The sequence below is a fragment of the Rhopalosiphum padi genome, chromosome 4 (assembly GCF_020882245.1).
Source record: "Rhopalosiphum padi isolate XX-2018 chromosome 4, ASM2088224v1, whole genome shotgun sequence".
Taxonomy (NCBI): Eukaryota; Metazoa; Arthropoda; class Insecta; order Hemiptera; family Aphididae; genus Rhopalosiphum; species Rhopalosiphum padi.
Window position 1 is genome coordinate 784316 of NC_083600.1, and position 21317 is coordinate 805632.

At 27.1% G+C, this 21317-nt stretch overlaps 1 protein-coding gene across 5 annotated transcripts in view; it reads right to left on the reverse strand.

Annotated features, from left to right (window-relative positions):
- Positions 1 to 21317, reverse strand: part of LOC132929617 (insulin-like receptor) — a 36340-nt gene extending 15023 nt beyond the window's left edge. For 3 of the 5 annotated variants that reach the window (XR_009662125.1, XM_060995098.1, XM_060995093.1), the window contains exon 1: positions 375 to 2175. The gene's annotated coding sequence lies outside the window, so the exon portion shown is untranslated. Of the gene's footprint in view, positions 1 to 370; positions 2176 to 21253 lie in introns of those variants that run through there. The other 2 variants (XM_060995097.1, XM_060995096.1) reach the window with 2 other exon arrangements.

The following is a 21317-nucleotide window of genomic DNA, read 5'->3' on the forward strand; positions in this document are numbered from 1 at the left end:
CATTTTTGTTTTCCCGCGTTAAACAGACGTACAACGCCTAACATACCTAACAACTAGACATCGATGTGACAAATGCACAAAACAACAATTATTTCGAGCATCTAACCAATATTGTCGGTCATTCATTCATAACAGCAATAGGTTGTTCTTAATGTTACATTGTTTTTTTTTATTATAGATTTCGACAACAGACTATTCACACAACAGTCGATACCTACGTGTGACCTATACGCCCGTCTTACATAATATTATTATTTACTAAACTAATAATTAGGTATTGTTGAATCTATTGCCATATATAACTGCTAAAAATTGTGTACACGTACTAGGTAGATGGTTTATGATAGTATATAATGTGCGTGTGTAGTACCTACCTCCTAAATCCGTGTTGGTGTGACGCATTATCCGTAATTCGAATCTTGGGAATACGGCGGCGGCGGGGTGCGAGTACACACTTGTTTTTTTCGTTTCGATCAGAAAAACACTCGACTCGGCGAAGAACAACGACAACGAATTACAATAACATTATAAAATATTATATTATTATTATTGAAATCACGATAAGTAAAATATTTATTACACTGTTGCGCACACAAATCGTAATTTTATGTTGTTGTAATATATATTTTTTAACCACTCGTAGTCGTTACACTGCAGATACTGTAATAAACGCACGATAATAATATTATTATTTATTACTATAAAGTATATCGAATGTACAACACAACTGCAATACGGTCGACCGCGTACGTATATCTTCCGGCGACGCGATCGTTGCGTATATTATAATAATATTATTAACACAGAGCGAACGATACTGCGTTGTTAAAACGATCGCGAAAACTGAGCAACGTTAAACTATTGCCCTCAGCGGAGGACGTTTTTAACAGAAAAATGCGCACAGCAAGCGCGTCGCTCCGCCATTGTCAACACAACACGCACCGCGGAGAAAAGGTCAATGACACCGGAGCCCGATGCGATCAAAACAACGCGAAATAATATCATAACGGAAAAACCCGGATTCGTCAACACGGTCGCACGCGAACGCGATTTTATAATATATTATTAAATGTTATTTAATTTATTACGAACGGATAATTAATATGACAAAATAATAATTAATAATAATACAATACTTTATAATACACTGCGTACGATATATTATTATTGTGATGTCGGTGGTTTTTCGTAATTACCTATTAAACTATCAATGGCGTTCACGTTGTTTGGTCGTATACGATGAGTAATAAAAAAATAATAAAATATTATTATTGTATATTATGGTATACGGGTAAAACGCGACTACGGAGTAGTGAGTACGACGGACTTATAGTACGGCAACGACGGCGGCGGCAGCAGTGGCGACGATGACGACGGCGGCGACGTGACACGACCGACCGTCCACGAAATCGATGTTTATTTTATTATTATTATTATTATTATTATTATATGCACTCGGCTGTTTTAATGAATGAGAATATTATATCAGATATTATACGTCGCGATGTAGGTGATTTTCTCGCAACGATTATATACCATTACCATACACCATGCGTATGTCACGTTTTTTTCTCCTCTTTATTATTATTACTGCCCTTATATATTTGCACACACAATTTCAATAATATTTTTTTATAATAACGTATTGGTATTAATCTGCGGATTACAGTACTAAAGTCTGTGCCGTCTGCTACAGTTATACATATAATTTGTATAGCATACAAAATATATGATAATACGTATTATTATTTTATATGAACAACTGTTATTATAAAAATATCTATCAGATGTAACGTAAAATGTATATTATAATATAATGTCGACTGTCGATGACATCGTACGCGAAATCGCACACTTTCGCAATACGACAAAATAACAGCAATAACGAAATACGGACGTGCGGACGGATTTTGCGGTACACTCTCGGACGCGGTTTCGGAGAATGTAAATAATTATTATTAATTTCAACGACTACAATTTTGTACAGTACAGTTATATTTTAATAACAATGTTTTATGTATCGTACGATGTGTTGTTACAACGCATTTACGACAACGACAATAACAATATTTGATCGTACAACTATTACAGCAATACAATATAGCACGCCGCACGGTGTATAGATACGTCGCAGACAAGTGCGATGTGCTTCGCGCGCGTACACGTACAACTATAAAATAGTAAAATACAACGCAGTCGACTCCTCAGCAAATGCGCAATAAACACTCGCTCACGCAAACGCGCGCACACGCACACGCACACTACGACGACCTATGGTCGGCGGTGGTGGTGGCGGCGGCGTCGGCGTCGACACGGACGTCAGACCAGACAAAACAACGCACACCGGCCTGCCCCTCACTCCCCGACCATCGTCATTCGCCGCAGTCCCCACCATCGTTGCCGGGGCAGTGTTGTTGTTATTTACATCCTCGGCGGCGGCGTCGGAAATCGGACACGGAATGGGGTTATGGGGAAAATATGTGAAACCGTGATCTAGATTACGGGGCGACGGGCGTGCTGCAAGTAGTAGTCGTAGCAGCGGCCCACGCTGCCGCCGCGCTCGGTATATAATACGAGTATACGACCCATACGCGTTTTTACAGCAGCTGCCCGCGGATCCGCGTACTGGCCCAGACAGGCTCGATTATATAATAATAATGCATAATATTAAATATGAGAGGAGTTAGGCGAATACTGTTTTTTTTTTTTAACGGATCGGTCGAGACTAAAAGTAATAAACAGTACTCAAAGTCGCTACAGAGTATTTGAAAATGTTTAAATTGCAGGTTCTTTTATTAACAGCTTAGTTTATTAGGTATTAAACAGCTGTGGGGAAAAAATTGAACATTGACAAAATATTGGATTTCAAGATATTAGTTGTTGATTTATTTTTTCAACAGTCAAGTATAACAGTCCATATAAGTCTAGTAAATTTGAGTATTTATTTTGATTCATGCGTCATATAATCAATTTAATTCGAACAAACCGAATATTTACGAATATAAATTAAATAGGTATGTAATAAAGTCGAGTACTTGACTCGAGATTTTTTTTCAAAATTTAAGTAGTAAACAAAAAATGAAAAACACTAAGTTTATGTCACGGACAAATGCCAATTTACAATTCTATAAAATATTATTAGATGATGGTTTGAAAATGCGATTATAAATTTATTAAATAATAATATGATACAAATTACATATCATTTTAAAGATTATTATGTAGAGGGTTTCCATAGTATAAAATATATTATTATAGCTTTATTTACATCACCCATAGTTAGTGGTGGATCCAAAATTGTTTCACGGGGAAGCGGGGCATATGTAATTTGCGCCACTTTTTTAATGTTGTAGTTTACGCCACATTAAACTAAATAAAAGGGCATTATATGTAATCTGCGCCGTATTGTGCCTTCAAAAATTGTAATTTTTGCCACTTTTAAATAATTACCTAAACAATTTTTTTCTTCAGATTAACTTATTGTATTTTTAATCATCGATCAATCAAGTTTATTTTAATAGTTATACATTTCTAGAAAATTATTTAAAAATACAATAGATAAGTATAATTCCAAAGTATAATTTGTATATAATTTTTTTTTTTGTAAAAAACAAAGTCAGTCATATTATAATTATAAATAAATGTATGTATGTATACTTAAATTCCAACAGTTTAAGTTAAAAGTATGGCGCAGATTACGTATTCCATTTCGTTTTTTGTCGTGGCACAAATTACCAAAATTAATTTTTAGATATAGCACAAAATACATGTTATATTCCTATATTTTGGCGCAAATTACATACTTAAATTTACCTATTGGTGGATTGGTGGTGCAAATTACAGGTATAATAAAATTAGCGCAAAATACCATCTCCCGGTAGCGGAGTGCAAAATTATATTTTTGCACACAATTAAGTTGCCTAAGTCGTAACGTAATACTTAAAAGCACTAAAAGCCTGTGGCGTAGCTAAAGGAGCTATAGCCTCCTCCATTGGCCGTATATTTTAAATTGTTTTGAAATATTTAAATTTAAATATGGAAATTGTCTTACAAATTTTAATTATTTGAAATAGTAAATACGTTAACGACAAATCAACGTCAATAATTGAAGTTAAAAGTATTTAGCCCCCCGCCCCCCCACCCCCTATAAAAAAACCTGGATACGCCTTTGGTAAAAGCAACAAAAGTATAAAGGCTTCCAGGAATATAAAAAAAATTCGATCAAATAAACATTCTAAAATATTATTTTTAATTACTTGAAAATAAAATTGAGATCATATGACTCATATGAGTATTTAAAAAAAAATAAGCAACAATATTTTACAAAACAAAAGATCATTTCATAAATTGAATACTTAATTGGTAATACAAATAAAAAGTAGCTACACTTTTATAATACAAAATCGAGTTTTCTTTGTTTTTCTTTAGAAAATCTGTTAATATATTTTGAAAATTATTTTCACTGTATATAAACATCTTTATAAAAATATTACATAAGATCTAACCCAGTTAATCTTCGCTCATCTCAGCCCTTACCCAGTTTTAAGTAGCAGTTAAGAAGAAAAACTTTTTCTACTGTTTCGATAGAAATCGGCGATGTAACTAATATTTTAATAAATGATGTAAATATTTTATAGTCTTAAGTCATTATAATCGAAATCGGAAATGATTTAATATTTCATATAAGCAAAATGGCCAGAATGTATATTTTTAAACTCAAGATTTAATAATAAAGAACTTCATATAAGTCTAAGCTCTTCTAACTCCTTCTAACTTTATGATACAAGAAGAACTATTTAATAAGCTGCTGTATTGGTTTGTAATTATCTTAATTCTTAATTGTATTATGAATAATATTTATATTTTTTTCCTGTTTTTGTCTATTTTTAGCGAATTCATATGGTTTTTTTCCGCAGGAAATAATAATTTAAATAACTTTTAATCAAAAATAAAAAATTTAACAATATCATAAAACCTATGTTTAGGGATTTTTGGGGAGCCCCCCGTCTGACTAAAGTGCTCAATTAAGATTGTATATAATATACTATTTAGTATATTAGATAAACTAAACAACACTACCTATATTATTTATTTTGAATTATGATACCGAAGCCGTTTTCTGTACAAAAAATGATAATAGTTAAGTTAGAATTTGTACAATGTTAGAACTTAAAAGACTATTCATGATGAACTAAGTGAACATGATGAGTATATATGTATAACTATTTGCTTATATACAAGATAGTATTATATAAAACTAATAATAATGAAGACATGATGAAGTTAAAACAATTCAAAATTTTTTATATTGAACTATCAAAACCTTTTACAAACAAACGGTGATATACATTATACCTAATGATACGATTAATTTAACAAAATAATAAAAAAATATATAATAAATACATTTAATGACTAAGTTTGAAAAATTAATTCTAAATATGGTAAAAAATTATTAGTTTTATTATTAGATGATAAAATATAAATCAATTTTACCAGATAAATAAAGTAAATTATAGATTAAAATAAATTGTATGTTTATAGCTTATAAATTATAATATTATGTCATTAACTTAACGCACGCGCAATCAGTGGGGTGGGACTTGAAGAGATAAGCCCTACCACTACTCATGTGATTTTAGCCTCAGTAAATATTTAAGCTGTTATTTTTTTAAACTCGAAGTAAGCGTTATACAGACTATAGGACCAGTACACTAGCACATCCCTTATAATTTTTGTATTTGTGTCTTTATGTAAGCTATTCTTTGTTTATTTCTACACATTTTTTTACTGGGATTTTCTATGTACATAAACCGGATATTATAAATATATTTTTTTTTTTAATGACAAGTGGTGTTAACTGTTAAGAAAGAGAAGTATTGTAAATCTACCTATATCTCGTATTCAACTTTGATTTCACGGGGTGTTGCCAATTTCCGTCAAAATTGAACTTTCCGTTCCCCGCCTGCAGTTATAAACTATAGAATTTTAAAGTTTAAGAACCCTTGCGTAAAAATTTAATAATATTATAATTTTTAGTAACTATAATATCTGTATAGGTACACACTACACAGCTACACAGTTAAATAATTACTGTACACTTACAACTATTTAAATCATTACGCACAATTTTTTTCAAATAGGCATCATCCCAGTAAATTCAAAATGTATTGCTACAGCTACACCAAGCTTTAATATTAAATACATATTTAATATTTTAAATATTAAAACAAAATGTCTTACTATTATATAATGAAAAAGAAAATATAATTATTTTTTCATGTTACACTAATTTAAAATGTTTAATACTTCTATAGATATTGTATATTGATGGAACATTTAATTAGAGTATTACTCGAAATTTTCCTTTTGTTTTGTTTCAATATTTAAAACATTTAAAGCCTGGTGTACTTCAGCAACAGATTTTAGAAGTGATTTAGAGGGGAACTCTCCAGCGCTTATTTTGAATTTTGTTTTCTTCTACATAGCCTCTGCTATAACTTCTAACTACTAAGTACCTACTAAGTTAAAATTATGCTCTTATGTATATACTTACATAGACTTTCATCCAGGCAAGTCAAACGAGTTTTCAAACGGTATATATTCGATTGGTTCCTTAATTTTAAAATCCATTTCAATTTTTTTTTTATCATTTTTTACAGATTATAATTATATTAATATCTATTATAATATTATAATAGTATAATACGTCATAGTATTATGTAGTAAGAACTATCTACATTTAGTAAGTAGGTATAGGTTTAAATAGTATAATACATTTTTATAATTTCTATTAATTACACATCATCAAATAACCTGAATTATAAAGTTGCGTGATTTGCTTCTTTTACAAAAGTTGAATTAATAAATGTTAAAAATTGTAATTTATTACATTTATAAATTTGGAAACAATTTAGATTTATGACGTATAAAATATTAATAACCATTTCGAATGTCACTTAGGTATGGGAATCAGTTTAGTCGGATGCATAATAATAAATTCATCCAGGGTATTTGAGTATTTCAAAGCCTCCCTTGATCAAAATCATATTCACTTTATTAAGTTTGATTGGTAATTCAATCCGTTTTTGATTTAGGTTTAGTTACCATAAGTCCGCAAAAAAAAATATTTCTTAACAATACAAATGTTCTATATCAACTAATTATATTATATAAATTTAATATAATCTATTTAATTTTTTCAATAAATAATGTACTGAACTCAATTAAATTGGATTAAAGACCCTTTGAAACAACACTAAAACAACCATGACTTTAGTTAGCATGCAAATCGAGGATAAGTACTTTTCCCACTTTATAACTATTGTATTTAATATTCTGAATTTTATTTATAGTTTATTTCTTTATGATTAAAGTCATATTTTGGAGTTATCATAAGAACAGATTTTGTAGAAAAATACATATCAAGTTTTAATTTGATATCAAAACATCGTGTTTTTTACTTCTTTCACACGACAGCAGTATTATCAATTGTCAAAAACCGATAAATTAAATTTTTTAGATAAAGTATAAGATAAATGAAAATTACGTCATACAAAATATATTCCTGTATAACTAAAAAGTATAAAAATAGGTAAGCGCACTGCTGTACAGTAGGTTAGGTGGTCGAGGTGTCGATTGACCTCATCGTTGAGAAGTAAGTCATTGTAATGTATATGTATTAAATTTGAATTCAGTGATAAATTATTGCAGACGAAAAACCATTCTGATCGAAGATGGTCTATCAAACTATAAATTACCTATACTAAAAGTATATTTTATGATGTAATTATATTTTATATTGCTATTAAAGTAATTTGAGGTTCTGTTACTGAATATATTAATCATATTAATATTCGTGTCAATTTATATATCATATTTATATTGCTTATTAAACAATTTTAATAAAAATAAAAATGTAATTTATTCTCCGATTAAGTTGAATTAATTTTTTCAGAAAAACATTGCATTTGAAAATGTCATTGTATGTATAAAGTATACATGACAAATGACAATGTATTTTCAATATTTTTTAATTGGTGTGTGAACAACATTATAATACATTATTTAATACCATTACATTTTCAAGCTTTTTAACTGAACCTGCAAACAGTTTCTATCGCATTTATAGAAAAAATAAAAACTAATCAAAATTTGTCTATAAATTGCTCAAAAAGAGATTAACTACCTATTTTAAAACATCATCATATAATACATAGAAAATGTTAATGTTTTTTTTATTTTCTTGTTTAAATTTAACACCCCAAAAGAATTATGAGTATACGAGTACAAATGTCATGCAAACTTAAATCTAATAAATAATAATATGAAAATAAGAAAATTCATAGTAAGAAATATAATAGATAATTCTAGTACTAACAACTAGAGGAATAGTTATGAGGAACTTATGTCTTATTGTATTCAATGTTCAAGCTTTTTGACCAAACGAAACAGTTTTAATAAAAAACAACTAAATTTTCGTAAAAATGCCCATATTTTCTAGATTTTTTTGTATGTTTTTTACTATTATTTTGAAAAATAAAGGGAATTTTCCATTTTTACCTATTCAAGATAGGTAGGATAGGTTAGGATACTTAGGGCACAATCTATATAGATCTAATTCACTATCAAAAACTATTCTTAAATTGAAGAGTAATGTATTTTTTTTTTACTTTATCACGTGTGTTACGCATCATAAACAAAAAATAAACACTGTAAATGTCCTCCATTCAGAATCTAAAAAATATCACAATTTTCTACTGGACAACGGTAAAATAATTATTTACGTGTACCTATAGCCTATAGGTGAAAAAGTGTTTAATTTGTGTCATTTGTGACACTGTCAAGTTCTTTCTAAAAATATGATTTGTTCAAGTAGGTATTAGATATATGATTAATTAGTTCTGATATTTACGTATTAATATGTTATAATTATAAATTATAATAATAGGTAACGTCGTATTGAGAGAAAACGATTGTTATGGCATTATGGCAACGTTGCTTTTAAAATCATCACTCACGAATCATGAGTAATCAGTTATAGATTTATAAGGAATTTTCGGAATCGTGTTTGTATACAAATGGTTAAAATTTACAATCTAATGATTCTAATGTGCGGATAATAAAGACTCTAACCAGTTGAAGGTTTATTGACTTTATTGTCAAATCTTGATGCCAGTTCAACATTTCAGATAATAATAGTAAAAATGACAAGTCCCCCTCTCACGTCTCACATACACATTCAACCAAATATCCATCACCATTGGCGAAACTAGGGGGGCTTAGGGGGCTTAGCCCCCTAAAAATATATTTTAGCCCTTCACTTTTTTTTTTGATTATTTAAGATTTAATAATAATTTAAGCATAAGATAGTGAGAATGCGAGATACATCCTATGCAATATGACGTAGTAGAGAATTATTGTTACAGAATTATTCAAAAGTAAATTGTTAAAATATTAAATATTAAAGTTTATTTTGCAATATATATTTTAATAACATTATTTTTATCTAAAAAATATTATGCGGACATGTGTCAACGGCCAGCGACATTACGAAGGTCACCGTCCAATGTTTTTGTTTTATTTTGGTGATTAAAAATGGAAAAAAAAATGATTATTGAGTAAGATGTTTACAAATGATATGATCACTGTAAAAATATATTATAATATAATATTTTTATCACTATATAAAATGCTATTCTGAGAACTTCAATTTTTAAAACTAAACCTTTAGTTATAACGCCTTATAAGCATCTAGCTGAAATATAGCAAGTAGAAGTGACCAAAGTTATTGCTAAGATTAAAAAAGACCAAAATCATTTTGGTTATAACAGAGTAATATTAATTTTTATTTTTAATTTTTTTTATTGTATTAATGAAATAATACAACATTGTTTATTTTCAATTTACCCCCCACCCCCATGAAACGGAACTAATGTCCAAGATTTGGTCTAAAAACATTATGGTAACCCTATCTATGTAACACTTTTTTAAGATATTTATAAGTATAGCTGCAATCTGCGTTCAACATTGTCAATAATTTTCATTTGTCATTTGTATTATATAATTAAAAAAATGTTACTTAAATAAATTATTTAAATTATATACAAATGACAATAAATTTATATTTTTTAATTATTTTAAATGTTTGCCCTTAAATTGAAAATTTCAAGTATCTACAATTAGTCGTTTTTAAATTACATTAAAAAATAATCAATTTTCAAAAACAGAATTTGCGTAAAAATTTCTGTTTTTCTTAAATGTTGTATTTGTTTTTCTGATTATTTTGATAAATACTCATTTTTAAATATCTACAGTCTAATTTTCTATCTGAAATCACCCTCAAATAAGTTAATATTTGAAGCATTTTTTTTCAACTTCTTAACGTGTATACAGACAAAAAAGACTGATCATTATAGAATAAATACATTATTCATTACTTCGCTCTGAATCTAAATATTTTAAATAAACCTAAAAAGTTAAAGAGACTTTAAATACTTATACAAGATTACAAATTACAATATATTGTTACAAACAAATATAAAACCAAACATGCTAATATTTTAATATTCCGCCTAAATACGCCTCCGCGGGTCTCTCTAGTTCGTGGATTCATGTATATAATACTGATATAATGTGACTTTATTTAAGTACCTACGTTCAACAGTTCAACACATTGTTATGCATAAATTATAGATTTATTTTAAAGTATTATTTGGCTTTTACAATCGTTTATTCGTATATATAATAATATATAATATCATATTATACAAACAACTGAAACAACTTCAACATGGCGTACACAAAAATTGTGATTTATTCAAAAAATATGTTTTACACAAATATTTTCATGTATTTATATATAGAAACAAAATCCAATGGAAGGTAAACACCCAAACGTGTGTACATTATTACAAACATACCATACAAATTACAAATAATAATATGTGCAACAAAAATAAATTGTAAATAATGATCGTATAATGGAGTCCTACAGTACTAGGAATTTGTGATTATAATGTACATTATACATATTATTTTATATATTATGACTAATCGTGCGTCATACCTTGACACACTGCCTTCGGAAATTCCTCAGGAAACGGTAGACGTAGATCGAAACTAGGAAGTGATGAGATTCACAAACAAGCGTATAGAATTCTATAGAATAATCTAGATTTCGCCCTCGGTTCATCAAAATATCGGGCAGTCTGTATTTGGGCGAATTGCCTTTTTACCCGCATAATAAAAGTAATGTGTTAGGCAGTGGCGCATTTAAGGGGGGGCGAAAGGGGCAAACTTCCCAAGCAGTAAATTTTTGGGAGCGGCAAAATATTTTAACTTTTATTATTGACATTGCTCTAAAAATGCTCTTATGATGTACACCTTTAAGTAATTGTTCAACGGAAAGATAATTTTCTACATTAGGGTCAAGACTTTTTTAAGATGAACAATGGGAGAAAATCGTCTTAATTCATTAGCAATCCTCAACATTGAAGTTGATTTAACAAAAACTATTAATTTTAATGATATTATTGACTTGCTTCTCAAAAGTCAAGAAAAAAATTATAAGCTATCGATTATTTTATTATATATAATTAATAATAAATATTATCTATTTAATCTAATATATGCCATGTTAATCATTGTGCATATAATAAGTGTTGATTCCGTTTTCTATATTTTATATATAATAAAGAAAGGAATATTCACTTTGAATAAAAAAGATTAGGTTAACGTTAGGATATGTATTACTATAAAATTATCTAATACAATATCGCAAAACAACTGATTTATGATTTGTTTCAAAAGTTATTTTTTTTATTGTTTAACTTTAAATTTATTTTTATATATTTTTTTTTTTGGGGGGAATGGCGAAAAAATTATTTTGCCCCGGGGCGCATATATATAAATGCGCCACTGGTGTTAAGGCAAGTTTCTTATTTACAATGTGTTTGAAAATTGTTGCATGAGACAAACTGAACTTGTATATTATCGTGTTGGATGAGCTTAATATGTTAAATATGGATCTTTATTTTCATAATAATATTATATACAATCTGTACAATTGGTGCACAATAAGCATAGCCGCATAGGTTTATGATAAGGGCTATAAATAACATGAGTACTTGATAAGAAGCCACCCACTAGTGGCACTTGACGGTCTCGGAATCCCCGGGAAAAAAATCGCTACACTTCAATTTTTTAAAAGCTAATTACAATATTATTTCTAATTAAATAACTCAAAACTTTAGATCGTGAATCGTGATCGCAATCAGTATGAGACATAAGTTTGGTGACAGTAGAGCATAACCTATATACTCTGAAATACACTATAAACTAAAACCAAACTACTAAACTAAATCCAAAAATGATTAAATATGGTTATGATTATACCATTACCATTTTGAGAATAAATAAATCAAATATTCGTTGCAGGAAGTGTTCAAAAGTGACTTGTACGGGTAAAGTTACTACAAACCTTTATGAACCGGAGAGTTATAAGTTATAATAAATCATTATTTTTATATTATAATATAACATTAGAATATTAAATTATTAAATCTAACTACCTATGTTTTTTAATAACAAATTACGTGATATGTATACATTTTATTACTATACCTGAAATAGTACAAATTGTCCGTGGTATTAATTTTTTCTGGGTGACCGTACAAAGTGTCCAACAACTTGCGATTCTAGGTTGTTTTGTACCTGTCATTTTGTCCCCGTAAATTATTAAGATAGGACATTTAGTTTCTATAGGAGTTATTAAAATAGGACTTTGGTACCTAGCGTATTTTGATTATAGGTGAACATAAGGTTTTAAAATTTTTTTTATCTTTATTTGTATACATTTCTTTAGTAATATATATTTTTTATTATTATTTATTTATATAATTGCCAATATAAAAACGTCCTATAATTAAAATACGCTAAAGACTAAACGTCTAAACGTCTTAAGGCTAATAACTTCAGTAGACCAAATGTCCTATCTTAATAACTGACTGGTACGCGCGAAACGTCCGCCAACTTAATTTTTTGTCAAAGACGAAACAACCATTTACCCTATGGTGGACCTGAAGAAAAAAAACCAACGACGAACGACGAACTTACTAGAATCAACGACGCGGAAATTGTTGCGGTAACCGCTCACGAATAATATGTCAAGGTGGAAGGAGAGGAAATATTTGTTTCAAATTGTCTCAAAAGAATCGTTGAGAATCGAATAACTTGTCGGACAGGTTAGGTTAGGTTAAGTACTTAAAACATAATATAATATGGACGCGATAGTCACCTCGACCGTGGTATACGTATACCTGTAAATCGCAATATATATACTCCTTAGTCTTGTCTAACTCATGTCTCCTACAAAAATAGGTGACACTACTGACTGTTAGTTTTGATTACCTCATAGAAGTTAAAATAACAAAAAAATATAATTTAATGTAATTTCTATTAATGAGAAGATAATAAAAATATTATAAATTTAAATAAATACAATAAATTAGCACTGATCCTACACAGACAATATTAACTAATTTACTATACGTTGATTTTCTCTTGATCTTATTAGTCAGAGGTTTGATAATTAAATTATGACGTAGGAGATAAATTAATTAATAATATAGTTTTTAATTTGTAAAAGTTATTTTATCAATTAGTAAAAATATAAGATTAAGTATGTTTTTTTTCTTTGTAGGCCCCTATTTCTCGTAGGCCCGGAGACCATGGCCTCCCTGCCCACTCTTTAATCTAAGCCTGTATGCATATTACATATACAAAACCGTATTAAATGTGGACAAGTGGTACTAATCATTAAGTTTGTGTGTAATCAATTTTCAGTTATCAGCATCTATGTTAATCTGTATAAAACGCTTATAAATATAGCATGGACTAAGATATTATAATATCTTTATATCTACATTAAAAAAAAAATTAATACAAAACAAATATGTTTATATGCACATACATTTACCCAACAATTCAGGGAGTGGGGCTGAAGCCCACCCAAGCTCCCCCCTAGTTACGCCTATAAGTCAGTTATAAACTTATATCCTAATCCGTGGTTATAAGCTAAAAGCTATTAATTTATTAACAATTTTGACCCCTAAAACCCTTTTATATTTATGTCTTTGCACGGACTTACAAACACAATTCACTAAAATGTATTATAACTTATAACATCACTTGTCGTTGAAAATTTCTGAATACGTCATTGGTATAAACCATTGTTATATAGTAATATTTCTATAAATTTTAGAGTAATGTAGAATTTACCCGGGTAATATAATCCATAAGACTTTAACACATATACGAGTATATGGTTTGAATATTTACAATTTAATAATACCTTTAAGTTTTAATTCATACCACTAAAGTATGCGAGTATGTGTTTTATGTTATATCAAGTGAATTAAAATTTTAAATTACTTAATAACGCACCAGTTAATATTTTAAATAAGTATACAAAAAAATATTAAAAAATGGATTTTTATGTTACTTTATTACTTTAATAAGTTCAATAAATTACATACATGTAATAAGTTATTGAAGGCTTACATAAAAATGCCTGCATGTTTATAAGAATAATATATTTATAAAATTAATCTCAAATGTATACATAATTTTGATTTTTTTCTTTTAGTTTATTTTATATATAGGTACATTATTAGTTTAAGATAAAAATATACTTGCCAAGAATTCTGATTAGTTTCTCATCTATCACCAATAAGAGGTCTTCCTCACAGGGCCAAAATTATCATTCTATTATATAAGTCAACAATTTTTATAATACAGTAAAATCCCATTACAACGAACTCCAGAGGACCGAATTTTTTTTTTGTTATAACGGAAATTTCGTTGTAACGAAAATTCGAATAAGCTCTTTATAAGCCCTGCTTTTCGGTAGGGGAATTCTATGACTTTCGGTATAACGGGATTTTTCGTTGTATTGGTATTCGTTGTAACGGGAATTTACTGTACTACCTTAAACAACATAGGCGTACTTTGGGGAAGCTTGTGGGGGCTTAGCCCCTTAGTTCGAAAAATAGCCTCCTAAAAAATGTTGGGCCATCTAAATTTTAAAAATATTAAAATCAGTAATTTTTATGATATTTAAGATTAATAATTATTGTTGTTAATAGTGCGTTATTTTCGTCCGTCAATATTATATAATTTGGGTTAAATTGTGCTTATTTTAAATGTTAAGAGGACGTCGCGCGTCGCACCCGCGAGCAGACTGTTTGGGCGAGGATTATTCAACTAAAAATATCGTTTGAGTGGTATGAAAATAAATAATAATGCTCACTATATACACTCAACAATTAATTAAACAAATTCATATAAAATATAAATATTTAATAATAAGTCCTATTTAAAAAAAGTATTGGTATAAATATATATTAATAATATTATTATATAGGTAGGTAGTAATCTACAGTCAAAAATTATAAATTAAATTAGTATATTTTAAAGTAATCTATCGGCTTTGTATGAAAATTCTCAAAATATACATTCAACAATTAATTATTTAAATTTTCGATAAGCAGTGATTAGCAATAATATCATCAGTATCTGTCACCAGGTTTTTACCTCACATGTAGATAAAATAATTTCACTCGCCCAAACGATCACCGCCCGCACCCGCGTATGTTTTCTCCGTCTTACACACGTACCTACGACATAAACAAAACGCGTTTACGCAGTCTGAGTAGAACTCACTCAATTTTGATTCTAGAATAAAATAAAATAAAAAATAATATACCTATTATAAAATTAAAAGATGACAATATTTGGGGGGGAGGTAAGACGAAAAGTTTTGTAAAAAAAAATTGAAAGTTTGAAATTTTCGTTATTTTTAAACAATATAAATATATAATGAACATTATATTGGAATAATGGAAAAAACTCATCGCGTGTCTTGTCTTCCAAAATATTGTCATCAAATTTATCAGCACTTTAGGGAATATTTTAAGTTTAACGATTCTTTGATGCATAAGTTATTACTTATGATTTAATTTAATACCTATTTATAATTAAATACCTAGAATCTATACCTAGATACACTATAATATTGCTATTATTTAAAGTAAGAGTGCTATTTAGTTTGGAGAACTAAAATAAAAAAATAATAAAATGTTCACAAGTTATTTATTTTTTATGATGTATACTTGCAGATGTACACTGGTTTGGTGGTGTGAGGGTTGAAGCCCCGCACGAGTCGGTACATGTCTATCTCTTGGAGGGCTATAGTCCCCACTCCCAAAAAAAAAATTTACTACCCTACGCTTATGTTGGACAAAATAAATTATTATTATTGTTATATAATATGACTATTATTTCTAATAGAAATAAAACTGTTGACGAAAAACATTTGTTAGGCTAATTTTCAACAATAAGGCTAACCTAGTATCAGTGCAACAAGTAACAACCTATATTTCAAAGGTGCTATTTAGGTGTTAGCAGTGTACACTCGCTACCCCTATGCAATTTGTATCCATACATAACCTTATAGTTATACTTTGGAATTGGTATTCAATCGTTAAATATTTAATATAATATTATACACAGTACACACTATGTTTATTGTGTATCAGTATAATACATTAATTATTTACTAGATATAACTAATCCAGCTTTATCCTACTAATGAATTTGTTTTTCGTTCTGATTATAATATTCAATAATATTCATAATAATTATATATAGTTTCCAGCTTCCATGCGTTCCTGTTTCACTTTTTGGTACACCATGCAGGTATATATTATTATATTATATATATAATAAAGTTAAATTAATTTCAAGTAAAAATGATTTAATAAAGATATAAGAATTGTTTTAATAATATAACATAAATTATTGTTCTGGCAGCGGATCGGCTTCAATAAATTTTACCAATTCACCCTCTAAGTAAAATGAAACAATGCTTCGCGCCCGTTTATCTACGGGGTGAAGATCTCTAAAAAAATTTCTACTGTCTCAAAAATAAATATTTTAAAATATAGACGATTTCATATATATTATATTATTTAACAGACTTAAATTTGTATTTTGGACTGTTCTATTATGTATACACTATAACTATTATAATTTATAATAGCCATCGATGTATATTTCTCACATGATACATCAGTACATCACATAATTCACACGTGATACCTATACAATAGTTACAACCTACGTGTATATTAGACGAGCGATAAGGTTACTGTGACACGCATGGAATACTACAATTTAATAAAGTGTTGACGAGATGAATCCGTGTTTTTTTATTCTCGACCATGAATTATATTAATATTATTATTTTAATTTTTAATAGGTATCAATACAATTATTTTATTTTATCGATTGTTGATCTGTTTTTTAATTTTTAAATATTGCAAGTATTTAAAAACATGTTTAAAAATATATAAGTATTATTAAATATATTTATATATTTTTAAATAGGAAAAAATTATATTTTGTTCAAAAATTGTTTCAATGTTTTTTATAATTGCACGAAAGTCAAGAAAACAAAAAAAAATGTATATAGGTATATTATAAAATATAAACTGCAATGTTATTACAAGAATATAAAATTGTATTGTCTATAGTTAATTGATTACCAAAGAAATTTTTATGAATGATTTTTCCATATTGTGAAGTTTAAAGTAGAATGTTGACATCTGATGACTGATATACTCTGATTATCTAGGTAATTTGAATCAATACATTTATTTTATTATTAATTTGATAGTTTTTGATATTAGAGAATGGTATATTGTATATTATTAGATTTTCTATATATTTTCTCGAATAATATCATTGATTAAATATACGTATAATAAGTATATTTAATCAATATTCAATGATAATATAATATGTATTTTTTTTCTACATTTTCTTAGTGTATGCTAATGCATATACAGTGCTATATAGCTAATAGTATTTATTTTGCTAGCTGATATAAGGTTTTTGCTTATTATTTATTAAGCAACACATTTGGTCATTGCGCATTGCCAATTGGCATACTAAAATTTAAATTATGAATTATAATACGAATCATTATTATATTGACTTGCTCGAAATAGCAAACGATCTTCGCTTCTGATTTTGTATATTATATATTATTTTAAAATATATACATGATTACATAAGTATCATATTGTAAATACCTATATCTACGATATTTATTGGTTTTAAATAGATTTTTATTGATGTCGACGAATTGCGCCGAACACCGGCATATCTGAAATGCGCACTTGGCTAATTCAAATCATTTAATAGAACCGACACTTGGTAATTAACCGACAGACAAAGGTCGCTTAAAAGACAGACCTAAAAATCGTACTTAACCTATATGCTATTGCCGTGTACTCATGTATATATTATTAATATTAATTATAGTTTTAATGGATTATTACTTATTAGGTATAGACCGAATACATATTATACAATTATGTAATGTGACTTTCATACCTATATAAAACTATAATGTATAATTAGTAAATATATCCAAATAAAAACATATTGGTACCTACATAAAACGTTATAGTTATTATTTATTAATTATAATCTACAATGTTTAAAACTATTTACCTACTCTAATTACGATTATATATATTTAATTAATTTTTCAAACTTGATAAATAGTATGACGTGACTGAAATAGAAAATGCTGAAGCAGATTACCTCAGAAATTTTAATGTGTTAATGCTTCAAAATTTTGAGGAGTGGGTAATGCTTACTATATGCAGTTTGCAATATTAAACTCATTTTATATTTATAATCATATTAAATTTAATAAGACAAACATTAAATTTAAGTAATAAAATACTATAATTTTAACTTCAATTAAAAAATAATTTAATACAACTATGGTAAGTACCAATATAATAGTAAATAGACATTATTGATTATGAACCGCATATAAATTAGGTACGATAATTTAACACTTTTATTAGTTAAAAATATAACTGTGGGTTCGGAAGTTATTGCATTTGCATGTTTTTTGTGGGTTATTTAAATAATTGCTTAGTAAGCTAAAAATTATTAGATTCAATATACTAACAAAAAAAAATATTAATTTTTGTTGCATATTTTGTAGTTATTAAGTTATTTCTTAATTTTACAATTTCTTAGTGTAAATTTGATGATTAATACAATTAAAAAAATCGTAAATTAAAATACATATATACGTTTATATTGAGAGTTCTTAGTTTTCATTTTAATTGTATCGTATTTTTCGAATACATATATATTATATATCATGGTTTATCTTCAATTAGTAACTATATATGTATACGACATATGTGTATATAATTATAATAAATAGAACATGGAAAATGTTTAAAGCTATATTAATTTATTATTAAAATTATTTTAGAAATTATGTTTTAAAAATTACAAAGTTTGAAATTTATGTATTTTTAAAAGTTTATAATATAGCTGTAAAGGCATATCATATTAATATAACTTTTCTATAAAAATATTACCTCTGGGGTTAACTGTTTATAATCTTATAAAGTTATAAAATATTTGTACTTAAATAAAAAAAAAAATAAATGCATATTTATTTTAATACTTTTTAAGAACATTAATGTTCAAACCCTATTAGGGCTTGTAGTATAAGTTGTTCTATTTTCAAGTTTTTTGTGAGCCATTAAATTTATTGCCACCTAAGCTAGGAATTAGTTTCAACTGTTTCAAGACATTACGAAAAAATGTAAAAGTTTATGGTAGATATTTTTGCATATTTTGTGGTTTTTTTTTAGTGTTAAATGTTAATGGTATGTTTTTTAAAGTATTTTTTAATGATTAATAATAAATAATAATACGATTTAAAAACTCTTAATTTAAAATAAATATACATTAATTTGATAAGGTTTTATTCTCACTAAATAATTGATATATTGTAATATCATGTTTATCAATGTGTTTAGTAAATACCTAATAAAAAAACACCATTTACACCTATATTATACGCTTTATGCTTTATGGTTTTCCGTCTCCAATTTATAACTATGTAGTATGTATATATATTTTATGTGTATTATTATAATATGAATATGAATAAAATAGAAATAAGTAAAATGTGTTTAATGATACTTATTTATTATCAAAGTTATTTTAGAAATTATGTTTTTTAAATCTACAAATATTGAGGTATATATTTAATAATTTATGTAGTTTTAAGAGTATAACTTACTATTATAAAGGCTTATCCAATAATGATGGCCCACAAAAATAAATATTTAAGTATAAAATAGCAGCAACTATTAATTATATTATTGTTGATCAATTTCCAAATGATGATAATATAATATAGATTCTGCGATAGTTATTGAATATCATTATTAGAATTTGTGAAAGTCAGATGTCTTTTATTGGTATATATGTCATGATGAAGTTTACTCGTTATTGAAAAAACATACCTAGCTATATTCGGTATTTTTTTTCTTTTAAAATTCACTAGATATTGATAATTTTGTAGGCACCTTTCCGCTGCCTATTGTATTTTATTTTGATTTTTAACTAAGAATTTAACACAATTTATAAATTATCTTTATAGTTTTATACCTATTAAAGCTATGTCTTGAAAAATATATAAAAATATAATTCACTACAATTTGACATATTTATACTTTTGTTCGAACAAAAATTTTAATTTATCAAAAAAATAATATGACGTAAAAATTCAAAACAATAATAATCATTACTTTATTAGTATTAATTTTGAATATAATATAATTTATAAATTGTGTTAAATTGTTAGTTAAAAATCAAAATAAAAGACAACAAGCCAGGTGCCTACAAAATTATCAATATCTAGTGATATTTAAAATAAGTAATAAAAGTAATTTATTATTGTTTTGAATTTTTCCGTGGTATTGTTTTTATGATAAATAAAAATTGTTGTTCAAACAAAAGTAATTAAATGTGAAATTGTAACAAACTATATTTTTTTCAAGACACAGCTTTAGCCTTTAATAGGTATAAAACTATAAAAGTAATTATGTTATACTAAATACTTAAATAGATATTTCTAATTAATTGTAAACTTTGTAAGTTTAGCTGTCTAGGCATCATAAAATTTAAAAAAGTTTTGGTATAATATCCGTTTTTTAAATACGCTATTATATCATAATATTGTTTTTAAGTAGGTACGTAGTATAGAACAATTTGATAACACAAAAATCTCTTAATGATAATTGATAGTTTCTTAAATAAATATTAAATAACCTTGTGTTCGATTTAAAAATTGACGTGTTACCTTTATATTTACCGACGATATTGTTTTTATCTGTCATATACTCATATGTGATACACGAACTGTA